The sequence below is a fragment of the Onychostruthus taczanowskii genome, unplaced genomic scaffold, assembly GCF_017590055.1.
Source record: "Onychostruthus taczanowskii isolate IOZ18803 unplaced genomic scaffold, ASM1759005v1 scaffold4, whole genome shotgun sequence".
NCBI lineage: Eukaryota > Metazoa > Chordata > Aves > Passeriformes > Passeridae > Onychostruthus > Onychostruthus taczanowskii.
In genome coordinates, this window is record NW_024501459.1 from 1,108,208 (window position 1) to 1,125,750 (window position 17,543).

General features: G+C 40.6%; 1 pseudogene; it reads left to right on the plus strand.

Annotated features, from left to right (window-relative positions):
- The window catches only part of LOC121340310, a 75,678-nt pseudogene that overhangs the window by 28,411 nt on the left and 29,724 nt on the right, over window positions 1-17,543 (plus strand).

The following is a 17,543-nucleotide window of genomic DNA, read 5'->3' on the forward strand; positions in this document are numbered from 1 at the left end:
CTTGCTGCTCTTAGATGCCAGGAACTGCTGTTCATTCAGCTCTGGTACAGAGGAAATTCCTACATTTTCTTTTCGTCAGTTTCTCCCTACCTTCCCCACTACCTGTACTTGTTCTCTGTTTTCTAAGTGCCTCTGCACATGCACATGCAGCATATGCAAAACAATATCTGGAAACCCTTAAAAACTGTAGGGAGCCGAGTTGAAAAGGCCCCAGAAAAATGAGGAGGATTGCATTGCAGTGCGTTCTGAATTCCCCTAGGTGTCATGTTCTAACCCTTCTGAATCTCTCTCTGCACAGGCAGATTCTGTTTCAATTTATGTTCATCCAAGATAAATAGCTGCATTGCTTGAGGAAATATTAATTTTTGAGGAGAAAAAAGGTCTTGGACATGACAATGCAAACACATAATTAAAAGGTTGTGCCCTCAAACCATAAAATGCACATATTTTTCCTATATTGTCTGATGGGTTCAAAAAGAATTGGAAATGTTTGTTTTGGCTTTTCACAGCCTTCCATTTGGAAACAGTTATGAATGTGGGACTTGTAGCGAACAGGTTTGTAAGATGCCTTTTTCCTTTTTTTCCCTCATGGCAGACCCCACAGGCATCTGCCCACCTCTTCTTTCTTGGACGCCTGTTTCTACCCCCCATGCTGACACTTGACCCTCATCCTCAGCTTTTTGTGGTAAAGGGTAGATGTGGTGACATTTTTTTTGGCAAGTACAAGGAACAGCCTTATGACTTGCCTTCCCACAGCCTTCTGTTTCCCATGTCTTTTCAAGTGTCATGTGTCCTGGCCTGCGGGCCTCAGGGTGCTCTAGACGTGGAAGAGGAACAGCATCTTCCTACAGTGTGTTTGCTCTCCGGTGAATTATGTATTTTTTACCATTCCTTTTCTTTTTACTTCTCAATAAAAATGTCTCACAAGTGTTAAAGAGGAAAGGTGGCTCTGGGCTAGCCTGGTATTAGTGTTTGTGTCCAGTGCTGGTGATGTGCCCATGTGCAAGCTGAGAGAAGTTTCATTTGCACCAATTTGGACCCTTTGTCCTTTGAGTTGTTTTTCCTTCTTTTACACACGATAGAAAGCAACCCTGACTCTCACCCCTCCCTTGCCTATTCTGTTCAAACAGAATTAAAGCAGCATATCACTTTATTGGCCAAATTTATTTCTCCTATAAATCTCTTCTGATGGATATGGGAAATGCAATTAACTCTGAAAAGGTTAAGACTCAAAACCCTTCTCTGAGTGTGAAACACTGGAATATCAGGCTTTTGACAGATGTAGACTAAAGGAGAAAAGAGACTATTTCTTAGGATTTGGAAGTGGAAATGCAATGTTATTGTATAAATCAAAGGGAAATCTCCTCAGGGGATTAACGTTCCCAAGAGAGGCTCTGTCCCAGAGGCTCCTCTGGGAATGGTGGGTGTGGCTGCTGTGAATGAACGGGCTGTGCTAAGGGACATGATGTTGGTACTGAAATAGGACCATCTGATGGGGGTTCAGACCATTATGACAAGTTGCTTGTGAATGTCTCTCTGAGTCTGCAATATGGCAGAAATAAAAAGCTTTATGTAAAATCATCTGGTTCTTAAGACAGTAATGAAGGCTCAGAAATTAGGTTTGTTCATGATTTCTGTTGTTTGACACCTACATTAAAATATGCTGTATATAATAAACTACACTGCTGTAAGTGACCACTGTCCTATAGTTAGGAAATTTGGTATGTCTTTGTTATACACATTCCATTAGTAATGAAAATGGACTTTTCTTTTTTGCAATTTGAATACCTCACTTGTAGTGTATACTTCTGACCTGTTCCACAGTATTGCTACAGGTCATCTGGACTAAATGTGATGAAATAGCTCTGACAGCATATAGTAACAACCAAATCCTTACCTCTCCCTTCTCTGTGTATTCCTTCAGTACTTCTAATTTAGGCAAAATGTACTCACCTGAAACTATAGGCAGGATGCATTGTTGCAGATTCTGGGGTTACCCTCTCAGTTCCTCTGAGAGAGACTCTCAAGAAGCTTAAGTTCTCCTTTCACAAGAAATTTAAGTGGGGCATTGTTTTATGGGTGTGACATGGGGATACAGCCCAATAACAACCAATCCAGGTAACTAGAGGGAAGTTATAACAAAATCAGAATGGTGATATATGATGTTAGAAAAATAAGCACAAAACTTCTAAAATGTATGTCAAATCTGCCTGGTACCAGTGCAGGTTTTTAATCAGAGGGCTGCTCAGTGGTTGTAGGATGCAAGATGCTGCATTTAAAACCCTTTGCAGTGATGATGATCCAAGCAGGAGGGATGTTTTTGAAAATGCTAGCACAAATATACGTTCTGAGTCTTTCCTTCTTGAGCTGAGTAAGGTAATAGGGCGTATTATGATGTTTGAAGACCAAGCAGAGAAAACAATCTCTGGCTGCTAAAGAGACCATCAGGAAGCCAAGAATCCTCATTGACTTAAATTTCTCCTGAGGGAGTCCAGATCTAATGGATGAGACCGCTATTCTACAGGCAAAGATGGATAAATTGTACATTAACTGGGCAAGAAAATAGTGATATGTATCAGGCTTGGATTAAATGTGAATATTAATTGGGTGTAAATTCTCTGGTTTCTTCTTGACAAATGGGATGCTAGAAAAAGCCTGTATAGCTGTGCCTTTGAGCATTGTTGTGGGTCCTGTCCAACTCAGGATATTCTGTGATTCCTCATTACAGTGAAACAGTAGTGCCTGTTAGCCTTGAGCCGCCCCTACCTCCATTTGGGTGAGGGCTGTTTCTGCCACCTTGACCTCTGGTTTTTCCCTCTTCCTGCCTGCTTCTTGAGCTGGAAGGGATGAAAGCAGCTCACAGTGTGAAATGGTTTGCCCCTCCCTGGTTTATTAGTGCCTGCTGGTACTTGCTGTGTTGTGTAGGCAACAAGGAGAGCCTGCAAAGGGAGCTGGGTGCTACTCCAGGAGGTGCTCTGGCAGAGCTGGCCAGACTTGGAAGTGCAAAATGTGCAAGCTATGTCTTATGTGAGATTTATTTATGCACTGGCTGCCTTAGAACTTGCTATAGTAACAGAAAGGTCAAGGTCAGGTTGGATGGGCTTTGAGCAACCTGGTCTAGTTGAAGGTGTCCCTGTCAATGGCAGGGGGTTTGGAACTGGATGGTCTTTAAGATCCCTTCCAAGCCAAATCATTCTATGATTGCATGAAGGAAACAATAAAAATACTCTTCAAACAGCTGACTTTAGATTAGAGTCAACTAGAGTGCAGGTGCCTTTCTGTAATATATAGTTTCCACCTACTTTGGTTTAAGCTTGGTCTTTTTTTTTTTTTTTTTTTTTTTGGTGTAAATTGTTAAATGGTCAATATGTGTGCTGGCACAAAGCTGTGCTTCTGCACCAGTGCCCTTTTGTTGCTGCAAATGGAGCAGCAGCTGACCCTGCAGTGATGGGGCTCAGGAGCTGTGGCACAGCCGTGCTGTGAGGTCAGAAAATGGAGACCATTCAATCTTGGTCCATGACAGGTTTCCAGGGCAGGTCTTATGGCATGAGGAATTACAGGAAGCAGGATATTTTGCAAGATGTCAAATTAAGTGTTTTAATTGGTCCTTTTGGTCTTAAAAGAAACCAGTCTTGTTTTCAGCACATAAAACATGGTGTTACATCTGGCTAGTTGAAGAGGAGGGACTTCCCTTCCAGACTCATAGTGCCATCCAAAGTGTGATCCTTTCCTTGATAAGGATTATAGTTTGCTGAAGTGTGAGGAGAAAAATCCTCTGAGAGCTGAATATGCTTTTGGCATACCAGGAAGCAGGAGAACAGGCTGATTTGAAGTAAGATTAATATGATCTTATGGTCAAATATAGTAAAATAACTCTGTGGTTGGAGTGATGGTAAACACTGAAGCCTGCAAGAGCTTGTTTTTATCCCACCATCCGATTTAGAATGATTTTAAAAAGTTTGCTTCTCCTCTATTTTTGACCTAAAATAGGACTTCAGATTTTTTTTTACAAAAACCTTGGACATTTAATCAGAAAACTGAACATCTGAAAAACCCAAACTAAAATAAAATTTTAAAAAAATTACTTGTCATGCTACAAACTTTGTTGTTCCACATTAACATTTTTCTTTAAGGAATGAAGTATTTGCCTTGAAACACCAAAGAAACTTTCTTGGTATATTCAAGAAGGAGGCCCAATACATGGTGCATCGTGGGAGATGTAGTTTAATCTGAGAGGCCAAGCCAAATCCAATTTTAAAATTCTCAAGAGATGACAATATAGCATTCCAAATGAAAGCTTCTTGGGTTCTAACCTAAAAATACTGCTCTGTAGGGATGATAAACAATTTGTCAGGTCACTTGAACATTTGATAAAAGACGTATGCTTATAGGGAAAATGAAATGAACTCCTTTTTTCTTTCTGGATGGTAGCCTTGTGAACCCAGCCCAAGAAGGTCAGAACAAGTCCCCTCTGAATCCTTCATTCATCATCTGTATAAAGAACTGCACCTATGGGACAGTTGGGTAGCCTGCAGGTAATTCCCAAACCAGAAGAGAATCCAGCTTTATCTCTAATATAGCTGTGTCAGCTTTGGTACCAGGTTTTATCAGTAAAATAAACAGACACGACTGAATTGTACATGGATTCAATTGGCACTGAAAGTTCAGTTGTGCATTTGAAATATTGAAATTGAGATTGCATCTCTCTTTTAAATACACACATTGGAAATCAAGCTGTAATTTGAGACGATAACATTTTTACATAGTCATTTTTCTGGCTCTAGCTATCAGTAGCTTTAAAAGTATTTTATAAATAAATGGATGTAGTGTACTATAACATGAAATGGTACATTTGGGACATGTAACACAAACCTTAATGAAAGTTCACGAGAATTTAACAGGCAGAAGTTATTTTTAATTCACAGTATCTTATCTGTTTTCAGTTCTTTTGAATTACAAAATGCAATTGGGATGTCTTAAGTAGTAATTCTTTGCCAAATTTAATTTGTTTCCATATTAAAGGTATTTCCCAGATACACTGACATGAAAAGCATTTGAAACCGTTAAATTTTGTTATATTTGTAACTTTAACACATTCATAATGCTGCCAAGAGTGTTTCTTCACAAATTTTGGAAAAATTCTTTTTCTCTGAGACGAAATCTACCATATAAACCTTTTATTTTTTTTTTTTTCCTTGCCTCAGGGGTTCATAATAATTTTGAATGAAACTCCCCATGTAACTGGGTGCTCTGATGAATGGGGGCTTGGGGCCAGAGGTCCCCATTTGACTACTGGACCCTGCTGAAACAGGAACAAGTGGTTACAGAACACAGCAGCTGCTGAGCTGGACACAGTGTGTTGGTGGGATGGAGGCTCCCACTGTAGGTCCTGAGAGAGGTAAATCCCTAAGGAAGGACCATGGTCCTCCCTTGGGTGGAGCAACATGTTTTGTTGCTATAGTTTCTACATGTCCTCTGTGTTTTTGGAAGAGGAATAAGACTGGGTTCAGGACACACATGGTGATGGCAGTGAAAGAAGGTGGAAGGTGTGCTGCTGTCATGGACAAGACTGAATGGAGATGGGCATCAAGGGGAAGCCGTGAAAGCACGTGGAAAAGTAGAACCATTAAGGAAAAGAGGAGCATAAATGGTATCCAGTGGGACCTGTCCTAATGACAGCTCTTCTCTCATTGTGAAATACCAAAGAACGATGATGGAAAAACTCTTGAGTGCCCTGATGGATGTGGTAGAGCAGAGCTTGCAGAGCCAGACTCTTTTCTTATGAAACAAAACCCCACTAACACCCCAAGCTGGCAGTGGCTGACCAGGTTGTTATCCATTGGTGAGTTGTGCAGCAGCAGGTGATTTCTCCAGTTGCTGGTACAACGTGTCAAACAGCAGTGCCTGATTTCAGAAAGGACAAAGTTGCACAGACTGTGGAGATAATTGGAGTTGTGTTGTCTGGTGCTTCAGATCATGTAGCAAATGGTTGACATCAGGTCACTCTAGTTATACTGCTCCCATTTCACCCTGTTCCTCAGCCTGACCCTTGTTTAAAGAGAAGATAATTTATTTGGAAGGCTTGAGTCATACTCTTCCCTTTCTCCCACTTGTTTAGCAGAGTGTATGCAATACTCGGGAGGCAAGAGACGAAGACAAGGGAGAACTGGCTGTAACAAATGACTGCATCCTCACGGCACACTTTGGCAGCACAGACCCTGGGAGATTTCTGATTGTGCCTTCCTGTGACTTGCTCAAGATGGAAGGGCGTGAAAGGGACATTGTGTTCCTGGAGCAGACGTGGAGAGAGAATGCTAGGGAGCACACTCTGTCAGGAGAGGCATTGCTGTGTGAGAATGCAGTAGAGGCTCATGACAGGTCATGCTGTGCTACATAGGGGTAGATGAGAGAAGGTTTTGACCCTTGTTTTAGAATGAGTACACTGTGCATGCTCTGGATCAGGGAGCATTTTTTTGCACTGCTGGCTAAAAAGGAATGTGCTACAGAGTCCTTGCTGAAAGGGCAGGAAGGCATATGTGCCCACCCAACAGGCAAGTTCAAATTGTCTCCTCCTTAGTTGCTTAAAAATAGCTCAAAAATAGATTCCTTAAATGCTGTTACTCCAGCAGGATTACTCAATAATGAATTTAGCTTTGGATTCTCTCCATGGTCACAGTCTTCATTTTAACTCCTCATGAAAGAATGCCACAAGGCTGCTTTTCCATCTGATTTTGGTGGGGAAAGGAAAATCTTTTGCAGAAGCTGGGACAAATGAGTAGTATTCAAGATTTTTCACATCGTGTTTCCTTAAAGAAGGCAGAGGAAGTGCATAATTATTTGGAAAATAATTTGGCAGGTTCTTCCCAGTGCTAGGCTGTTTAATGAATCAGCCTGTCACACTTAAACAGTTTAGGGATCACTTACTGTTTTTTGATTACACCTGAGATGGTTCACAGAAGTTGTTTTGACAGGGCCTAGCTTTCTGTTACTGAGCTGCCTGATATTTTGTCTAATGAAGAGATTAAACCCTAGTAAAACAATTTTTCAAAATATTCAAGCCTGCGGATATTCCTAACAGGGTAGGCATTTGCTCTCTTTTCACTGCCTGTTGTGAGGAGTCCAGTGTGTTCAAATGGTATGTTTTACAGTTTTTCAGATTGCAACCTTTTTACAAAGAAGAAGAGATGCAGAATAGAATGGTACAGATTCTAACTTTATTCAAAATAATCTCAAAATAATTGGCGTAACCATGCGTAATCAGCAAACTGTTCAATACACTAGGTCCTACTATTTTATGTTGAATTTACTCCAACTAGGGGAAGAGCACCGTGTGTTTTTTGGCAGTAGCTTTTCTGGAAAATGAAATAAGTGAAATTATTCTCACAGAGAAGGGAATGGGGAATGGTTTCAGGACCTCAGATTTTGCAATGCAGTTTTTTAAGAACCTGGCAGTGAATGAATATCTAGGCTCGTTTTAGACAACGGCAAGATTTTGTAAGTTTTCTGCTATTTAAGGTCTAATCTACCACTGAAGTTAAAGTTGAAATGAGTTTCTCAGCCTGGGGGTGTAGAGAGTTTATCAGAAAGCCTTGGTAAAAACCTTGTGTAGTCTGCAGTTGTCTGTAGTCAAGTGTCTCTTTCTTCTCCAGCCTTTTCTACACCTCAGGAGTCAGGGACATTAAGAATTCTGGCATTCTGAAGATGTTGGTTTTAACTTCATTTAAATACGACAGATATTCACAGCAGTTGTCTACTTTATTTTAAAAAATGCTCATGAATCATATTTAAAAGCATTCTGCAATACTCCGAATTAAAAAAGTACCAGGTTGCTTAGCTGGGTTATTATACAGTACAGAGCTTGTTTTGAAAAGATTTAATAGGTGAGCCTGCTGAATCTTTGGACGTATTCAGCAACACACATACACAATGCTGCTCTTTTTATTAATAGAAAGTTCACTTGACACAACACACACCAGTGTTACCTTTCTGACACAGATTTAAATGGCTTTGAAACCTCCTTTCAGGGTTTCATGTCTGCTGTGTACATAAGGTGAAGAGCCAGCTTACAGAAAAAATCACTGATAGATGTCTTTCCAGGGGATCTTGGCAAGAGTCACTGCTATCACCAATACTGTTTCTGGTATCACTTGCATCCATTGCCACAACCTGTCAAAACAGGTGTATTTATAGGCCTTGAGGGACTGAAACAAGAAATCAAACATTTGCATAGCATTTTCCATCAAGTTCACAAGGACTGAGACTCAAAGGATTTTGATATGTATCCAGGGATTACTTAGCTGTGCTGAGTATTTCTATGTTCTCTTTTGCAGTCTATGTCCTGCTTCTAGGTCTTAGGAAAAAAAAATTTCTCTCTTCTACCAACGAAGTCATCAACAAGATGCTGGTTGGCTTCAGAAAAACTCACAAAAATATTAAAATTCACATCAGAGAAAACTGGCATGAGAGCTTACTTAACACTACAAATTAAGTTAAATTAAGAAGTAGTGCACCAGTGTGATTAATTAGAACTACTTTGCTTAAAAAGTATGTGCCTTGCACTGAGATATTTTTTCGTGCTCTGTCTTGGCAGCAGTTAAGCTCTAGGGTACTAGAGGCTGCCTACTCCTTGTAATGGCTTGGAATAGTTAATGGTGTTGAGTTCTGGAAGAGGAAGAATCCCACTAATTGTGCAATCCTCCTGGCACTAGGGTTTGGCAGGACGTCCTCGCAGTGAACCTACGCTGGGTGTGCCGCCCTTTGTAGAGTGTGATGCACAGCTTCGTGTGCCTCAGGCTGCAAGAAATAATCATTTTCAGCAGGGTGAGGGAACTTTAGTGCATAACTTTTCAGGGCTAGCATGACAATCGTGACTTTTCAGGAGATTTATGTTTACTGTAATGCAGCATCCCACTTTTCCAAAAATTTTTAGCGGTGATGGTGGCGAGTGATAAGGAGACAGCAAAGCAAATTGCGTTAATGAATGTAGTCCTAAGACTATAAAGGATTTCTTTGAAGGTGAAGTGCACAGGAAAGGAATATTTTTCACTTTGTTTTAAAGAGAGAGATTAATGCAAGTTCAGGAAGGGAGTATTCAGTTGTATCGATATGTGAAGAAGGTGCCTCTTTTGGCATAATCCCAGATGGGAATAGTGGATCATGATAACAGCATTTTAATTCATGGTTTGTCAGGACATTATTAAGTGGCAATTAAAGTGACTCAAGTGTTCCAGCACACAGGTTGCTGAGGGCCAGCAGATGATAAGACCAAGATTAAAGAAACTGAAATGCAGATCTACATTGTCTATGAAATGGTTGTGACAATACAAGTAACTTAATCCTGGTTGATGTTACTTCCATAAACTCCAGTTCTCAAGAAAGCTGTATGTACAGGTCTTTTACTACTGTGACAAGGGAATTGTAGTCTCCTTCCATTCTTTACATCAAATGATTAGCTTGCAGCCTTGTTCGTATTTGCTCCAAGAGAAGAATGATCAAAAGTTTTCTGCTGGCTACAAGCCCTCCACCCTTTGGAAATATTCTCTTGACCGTGAACAATTTTTTCTTGGTGTCTTTTATAAATAGGAGCAAAAATTTCCAAGGAGGGAAGTTCTGGTTGTACGCGCAAGAACTCAAAGGTGCTTTCCAGGGGGAGTGTGTGCTCTTCCACAAAATCTGGGAGAACACTGGGAAACTGTGCCCAGAGGTAGTGTATTGTGCCAGCTGCAGCCTCAACTCCAAAACTATTTGGTTTGGCTGCTAGTACCGAGACTTCAAGTCCCTTCCCATCCACCCCCTTTTTAAACTTGGTCCCATATGTACTGTCTTGTACCTCTGTCCTGCAGCTACTTGTTTTTTCCTAAATGTTTTCTTAATTCCAAGCCTTTTGGTTTAGTGTAACCTTGTGAAAAATGACAAAATTATTTCTTCTGAGTTGTTTGCTTCTTCCGAGGATGATGATTTTTGTATTATCTGAAGGAAGAAGATTTTGCCTTTTCTTTGTTCAGTTGGCCAGACAGACTTCTATTAGAACAAATCTTGAAAAATTAATTAAAATACAAAATAAATATATATATTTTTCTCTTTTTGATAAGCCCCCACTTCTGCATTTTTCCTTGTAAGCTGCAAGTAGCAAGAGAGATCTCTGGCTAAGTGGGTTTTCAGTAGAAGAAAATTGATTTGCACTATGTAGCTAGCTGATGATTTTTTCCTTTTATATTATTGGAAATATCAAGGGTTCAGGAAATATTCGCTGTATCAGCAGCCTTGCATCTAATGAGGTTGTTTGGACTCTGCTCTGTGAGCCAGAGTAAAATCTTTGAAACACGTTAGTCACAATTTAACTGAAAGCGGGGGAGGTTTTTAACAGTGAGCTTTAAGTAAACTGCATCTTTTTGAATTTCCTGGGCAGCTGCTTTTCTCTCTTTGATGTACTGCGCCTGGTGATGCTGTTAATGAAATGCATAATTATGTGTTACATAATAAAACAGAGCTAACATGAAGGTGCCTAATAGATTATAATGATGTGGAGGCCTGAGAAACTAAAGACTATTGGGAATTGTTGAAAAGTTCCTCTGGTGACAAAGATGATGTCTAAAGAGGTTTGAATAACTGTGCTGATAAATTAATTGTGGTCTCTTTGTGTGTAAATGACATTTTTCAGGATTTTGTATATAGAAAGATTATTGAAAAAAAAAAAGTACAATTTACTAGGCTGCTGATGTATGAAGTGTCAGCGCCGAGTGCTTCCAGTGCCTATTAGAGCTGCTGGCTTTGCACAGACGGGTGCCCTAGGCAAAGACATTTTTGGCACAGCCTGTCTCACCCGTAGGATCAAAAGGAACCAAAAAAAAAAAAATAATCTGGCAATATGCACAGAGAGTAAATTGCATCTTAAAGAGCAGCCCCTAGAATGCAGTCTTGGAAAGAATATTGATAAATGAAACATTCCGCTTTATGGCTGAAGAGTTGTAGGCGTTTTGTGACTGCCCCCAACTTCCCTCCCTCTTTTCTCTGCTTTTGTCACCTACGTTTTCTCTCTCCCCCAGTAATAATCTGTATAACTTGTTCCTTTTAGAGAATCTTTAGGAGCTGGTTTGTACACATAGGCGTTTTTAAAGGACAAGATGTGTAAGCTTCCAGCCCTAGACCACATGGGCTCATAATAGTGCTGGGCTGTGGCTGGGCTTGCTTAGCTGCTGCTCTGGGCTCACAAGGGTCTGTCTGCTGGGAGAATCAGCATGCAGAGAGCTCCAGTAAGGATTTACAGCCTGCTAGGTACTTGGCACTAATTCCCTTGGGTAGATGATTCTAGTGCCTACTCGCTTTTGTGCAGGTTAGGTAGGCTCCTTTTTGAAGGTGAAATATGCTGTTTTTCACTTCCCAAGCACCAAGGGCACCCAAATGGGCAGTTAGTGCAGAGTAGCTAATATGCAGTAAATTCACACCCCAGCTCACTGAGCATGAACTTCCTCATGCAGCCGAATCCCGAGGCTCTGCACTTTGTCTCTCTCAGCAGGGAGCAGATGGCCCTTCTCTAAACAGGGAATACCAATAAAGCCTTATGAAGAGCCCAGATATTCTGTGCATGAAGATTCGTGCCTGTCCATGTGCTTATATGAGATGACTTGAATCTATCACAGTTCTTGGGTTAATTTCTGCGTCCGTGATTTTTTATGATACCCTAAGGAGAACTTTGCTGCTGAATTGCCATCATTTAGCTGCAGGTTTTGACTTCTTCCTTTTTCATCAGCACCAAGACAGCATACTTTTTATTATATGAATGACTGCATCTTTCATGTATGAATCTTTCTTTGTTGCAAGTATTTATCTGAACTCTCAGTGAATGGTTTTCTCTAGGTCTCTTAAGTACTTGGATATGAAATCAAGTCAATTTTTAGATAAGACTTTGCTTTAGGCTGGGGTTCATAAATAAGTTGATCTATAATTACTGTATAACTTCACTTTATCTTAAGATCACATAAGGGGTTAAACTCTCGTGCAGATTTTGTGAAATTTTATAAATTATTTTATCTGTTGTTTTTATTCTTATGCTTGAAATATATAATTGATTTCTAAGTCATCTGCACATTTTCTTTATGTTTTTGCTCCAGTATTGCCTATATCCAAGAAAATTTTATGTCACAGAAATTGCCTCTCCAACTTCCATCTGTAGTGAGAGTTCTGAACAACACCATCGGCACTATTGTGGCCAAAGTTTAAATTTACTTACATACAAAAGATATTGCTCAAAATGCTTTTAACATGTCTTTTTAGAAATGACCTCAGCCATTCTAGCTTGCCAAAGATAAACAGCGTTTCTGCTGGACAGGATTAACCCTTGGAGGAAGTGAAGTCCAACACTGAAGGCAGAGGCACTTGCTCCGAGCATTCAGAGTGCTGCTGTCGAGAGGAGCCGTCCTCCCTCCAGATCCCAGCACTCAGGAAGGCTGCAAGGCTGGGGAAAGTCAGCACAAGCCTTAGGCTTTCTCAGTTGCAGATGTAAAATGCTGCCGAATGTTTCCGACAGTGAAGGAGGAGGGTCTGGGCCAGGTCAGCTTGACTGTTCCTCCTAGAGGACAGAGGGGTAGGAGGAAAGGATAAAGTGGGATGAAAACCAAGAGGAGGTGGCTGGTGAGCCAGGCTCTGGTTCTTGCTGTTCTGAAGCTATTCTGTAGAGGTTAAAACAATCACTTGAAAGTATTTTTTAGATTTTAAGTTTCAAGAGTTTTTATATTTAGAGTTTCAGAGTGCTTTTATAGCTTTTTATAGTAATTTTTACTGTTGGTTTTATTCCAGAAGAGTTTCCTGTAGCACGATACTTAAAAAAACCTTAAAAGGAATCCACAATAAGGATACTCCATTTGTGTGAATGAGTTGCAGCAGATATGATGAAGCAATTTTTAAAATCCCACAGTTGCTGTTTTCCTTTCATCTGACATGTTCCTGTTTTTAAATAAAACAGTTGAATGCTAGGTTTAAAGAGAAATTCAAAGAATGCTGTGGTGTTATTGGAAATCTCTGGCTATGTCCAAGCAGAAAGGGCAGTTGCGTGACTCTGTTGTACATGGCTGACCATGCCATATGAGTCCTTTGTTGGGATATGCTGGAAATCATCCTGAATGTTATCTTTTCAAACCGAGAACAGATACAGAAGGAGGGTGAAAATTTAAGTCTGGATAAATTTCCTACAGCTTATCATGCAGAAATGTGTTTATTGGCATTCTTTGAATGTAGATATTTGAAGTGCTTAACAATTTCTAACTGATGAGGTCTATTAAATGGCCATGTGCTGTAATTCACTTTGTCTGAATTGGAGAAAAGTTCTTGGGCAAAAGCCTCTTAGTCTAAAGGTGGCATATTTAGTCGCAGGGTAATTGCTAATGAATATACCTTTTTAATGGGATGCAATGATAGGGAAAATAGTGGGATGTGAAAGGAGATGGCAATTTTTACTAAAAAGCCTTAGTAAAGTATGGTAAGGACAATATATCTGTGCAGTGGTTTTCACCATGAAAAATATTTGACTTAATTTTGAGCGTGAGACCCATTTAATTGTGGGTCTAAACAACATTAGTTACATTCACATTCCTCTATTTTTTGTGAGAGGATTCACTCTGAATCCTTTATTCAAAGGCACTTGTACTGGTGTGCTTTAAGTTGCTTCCCCCACAGCTGTTAGACATTTGCAGTAGTAGGTCAGGTGAACTTGGTCTATCTTTGTGCTTAGTTATAGTGGTTGTACGCAACCATGGAGGTAAAACCAATCAGCTCGAGGGTACTAAAGTATAAAAACATACTACATACCTCACCACTTTTCTGAACATACAGTCACTACATAGGGAGAAAGGACCAGTACACTTTGAAAAGGTGTTTTGGGTGAGATACCATAATCTTTGCACATGATATTCTACAAGCAGAACTTCATGCCAATTCATAGGTTTGTGATTGTGGGGACAGGGATGCTTGAACCATGCCTTGTACTGCCCAACATTGTTCTGCGTGGTAACTGATGTTCCTGCTGCTTGATCTCCTGAGCTGGACTTCTGTTGGATCCCTTTCCTGGCATCCTTCAAGACAATCTTCTGTTGGAAGCTGCTTCATCCCTTTCCTGGCATCCTTCAAGACAACGTTTGTACAAGGAGCTTGTTCTGTCAGGAAGCAGGAGTAAGGAAAACAAGTGTATATCTCCTGAGCTCAGCAAGAAAGAAAAAGAATTTGGATTTGTTTGCATTTTAAAATATTTGTCACAATGCCAAGCTATTTTAAGCAATCTGGCTACTTCATCTCTACTTACTATCCTCTGCTACATCTGAATTATCACAAGCCACCTGAAATATGGGAATCAGATGTGAATTTTAATGCAAGAGTCATGCTTCAAGCTGACAGGGACGGGAGGAGGAGCTGTCACTGCATCAGCCAAGATTCTCTGGTGGAAATGTTGATTGATAACCTATACCTGGAAGAGGAAGGGAGCACCCTTCTCCTTTCAGTGGACTGAGTTGCTTTCCATTCCCTTGTGAAAGAAGTAGGTAGTCCTGTGTAACCATTGCCTTCATCTCCAGGTATATGAAAAAATTGCAAAGTCCTTTGTTCCATTTTTTCCTTAGGTGGAGTTCACAAATGATCCAGTCCTCCCCACAGGTAGTGCTGGCTGTCATGCTGGCCAAGATGGTTGGTGACTTGTTCAATGTATCCTCATCCAATGTGTCCCCTGCAGAGTTCCCTCATGAAGCTGAAATACATTCCCTACTTGGATGTGGAACCTTTTGTTCGTTAAAGGAGAAAATGGTGAGGTCTCTCGTGTTGCTGATCTATAATTTTGCGGTGTCGTGTTTTCTGCAGAGGCTGTGTGGCTTCTCTGAGACCTGGAGCTTAGAGAGAAAAAGGGGAAAATGGAGACCCTGGTCCTGACCAAGGTCACCATAGTGTGATGTGCTGTACAAAGAGAATGAAAGACTCCTTTTCTCTTCAGGCTTGTGGTAGGTTTTGAATTACACTGCCACTGAAGCCCTGAGAGCAGTAAGAGCTCCACAGTGCCCAGGTGGATGCTGTTTATTAATGGTCCCACTGAGAATCCAGTGGAGGTTTTCACAGACCATTGTCACTGTTTCTTGTGAGCAAAAGCTGTAGAACAGAGGAACAACAGAGTATGGTGGAGTGTGGTTTGACTTCTGGATGACTGGTCTGGGCTTCGTGTGTGTTGGGTACCATTGTACAGATGTACCTTTTCAGGTGGTGATTCCTGCCATCCGAGGACAGTAATTGAAGGCAGGTAAGAAGAATTGTTTTTTTGAAAGTGCTTGCATTAACTAAAGATTAAATGAATAGCTTGGAAAAAAGTCGCATCCTTTATTTTTTTAATCTACATTAATCCAACATGTCCTGTGTGTCTTTCAGTGTATAAACTAGTACCCAAATCTTCATTTTTTCATGGCATTTATGCCAGGTGATAAGTACTGTTTCCTCTCCTAAGAGTAGGTGCTAGGTCTGTATTTATCCTAGCTAGTGACAACTCTGTCTTCTATAAAATAATTAGCAGAAATGCTAATTCTTTGAGATGTTCTCTAGGAATTAATTAGGTATAGATCCACAGCCAAAGCTATTTCCAGGACACTTCACTTTTCTCCCAGTACTGAGGTCTACTGGACAATCTTTTAGCTTCAAATGACCCTCTAGAAAAATAAAATGTTGGCGACTCACTCTGTCCACATTTTCTTCCAAATGTAGCCATGCCTGAAAGGTTTTAACAAGCACATTGAATGTTGGGTATAATCTAACTGTGTTTATCATGAGAGGAAAAATTGCCAGCAATGCAGTAGGAGGAAATAAAAACAATCTGTGACATTATGGATGACTTCTATATGTACCACGGCAGATAAAACAGAGGGGAAGAAGCCATAAAGTTTCCCATGGTATTCCAATTAGATGACAAGCCCACGGAAAGAATTATAACTGCTTTCCTGGTTCAGAATGAGGTCCTATTCACTTGAAGGACATATATATATACATTTACATATATATAAAATTTCACTTTACTCCCACTCCTTCTTTTTTTTCTCTCCAAGCACATTAAAGAAAGTTTCTGGACAACCTGATCACAGACTATACCAATACTCTAAAGCAAAATACATAGCATCACAACTTGGTAAGGATTTTATAGCTAGACACTTTACAGACTGCCAAGTTTTAGCCTAAATCCTCTTAGACATAGTCTGAATAGGCTGATATATATCTCAAACAGCAGATGTAGTTGCTAAGCTGCTCTCCATCATATTTAAAAAGTCATGACAGCCAGGTGAAGTCTTCAGTGACTGGAAAAAGGGAAACTTCATACCCATTTTTAAGAAGGATAAAAAGGCAGACCCCAGCAACTATCATAGACAGTGGGATTGTAACCTCAGAGAGTTTGTGGGTGATGAAAAGCTGACTAGTGCTGTTCATCTGCTTGAGGGAAAAGATGTCATCCACAGGGGCCTTGGCAGGCCTGAGGAATGGGCCACTGTGGACCTCATGAAGTTCCATAATGTCCTGCACCTGTGCTGGGGCAATCTCTGGCACCAGTACAGACGAGGTAATGAATGGACTGAGAGCAGCCCTGCAGACTTGAGGATGCTGGTTGACAAAAAACCAGATATGAGCTAGCAATGTGTAATTGCAGCCCAGAAAGTCAATTGTATCCTGGACTGTGTAAAAAGAAATGTGACCAGCAGGTTTACTCTGCTCTTGTGAGACCCCACTGGCACATTGCATCCAGCTCTGGAACTCTCAGGACATAGATCTCTTGGAGCAGGTCCAGAGAAGGTCAGATGGCTGGTCAGAATGATCAGATGGCTGGTATGCCTCTCCTGTGAAGAAAGGCTGTGGTTGTTCAACCTGGAAAAAAGAAAGCTCTGGGGACACCTTTTTAGTGTTTAAAGGGCCTTATAGGAAAAAATGGAGAAAGACTTTTTATCAGTGACTGTATTGATATGAGAAGGGTCAACAGTTTTAAACTAAAAGAGAAGAGAGTCAATTATTTAGATTGAATATAAGGAAGATATTTCTTATGATGAGAATGCCTCATCCCTGGCAGTGTCCAAGCCCAGGTTGGATGGAGCAACCTGGTCTAGTGGAAGGTGCCCCTGCCCATGGCATAGGGTTGGAACTGGATGATCTTTATGGGCTCTTCTAGCCCAAACGATTCTATAAGTATATCATTCTCTGTCCCTGGTCTCTCCAGCATACTTCTTGGATGCTCTGTTACCTTGTTATCCTCTCAAACAAATGATGCTTCACCATTCAGCCACCTTAGACCTCTAGGATTTGGACTGGTCCCCAGCTCTCTTCTAGCTTGGGCATCCCAAACCCCGAATAGTGACTCAATTGAAACAAATTATGAGGTCTATCATTAAGTCTTAGTAAGAGTTCCAAGCTTCAGATCTTGTTACTTCACCTAGCATGGGAAATCCACAGATTAAGATAAGACAGTTAAAAAAATTAGTCTCTTTACACGTTAACTTATCTCTCTTTCCTCATTGCTTCTGAGCATCCTTGAAACTTTAGCA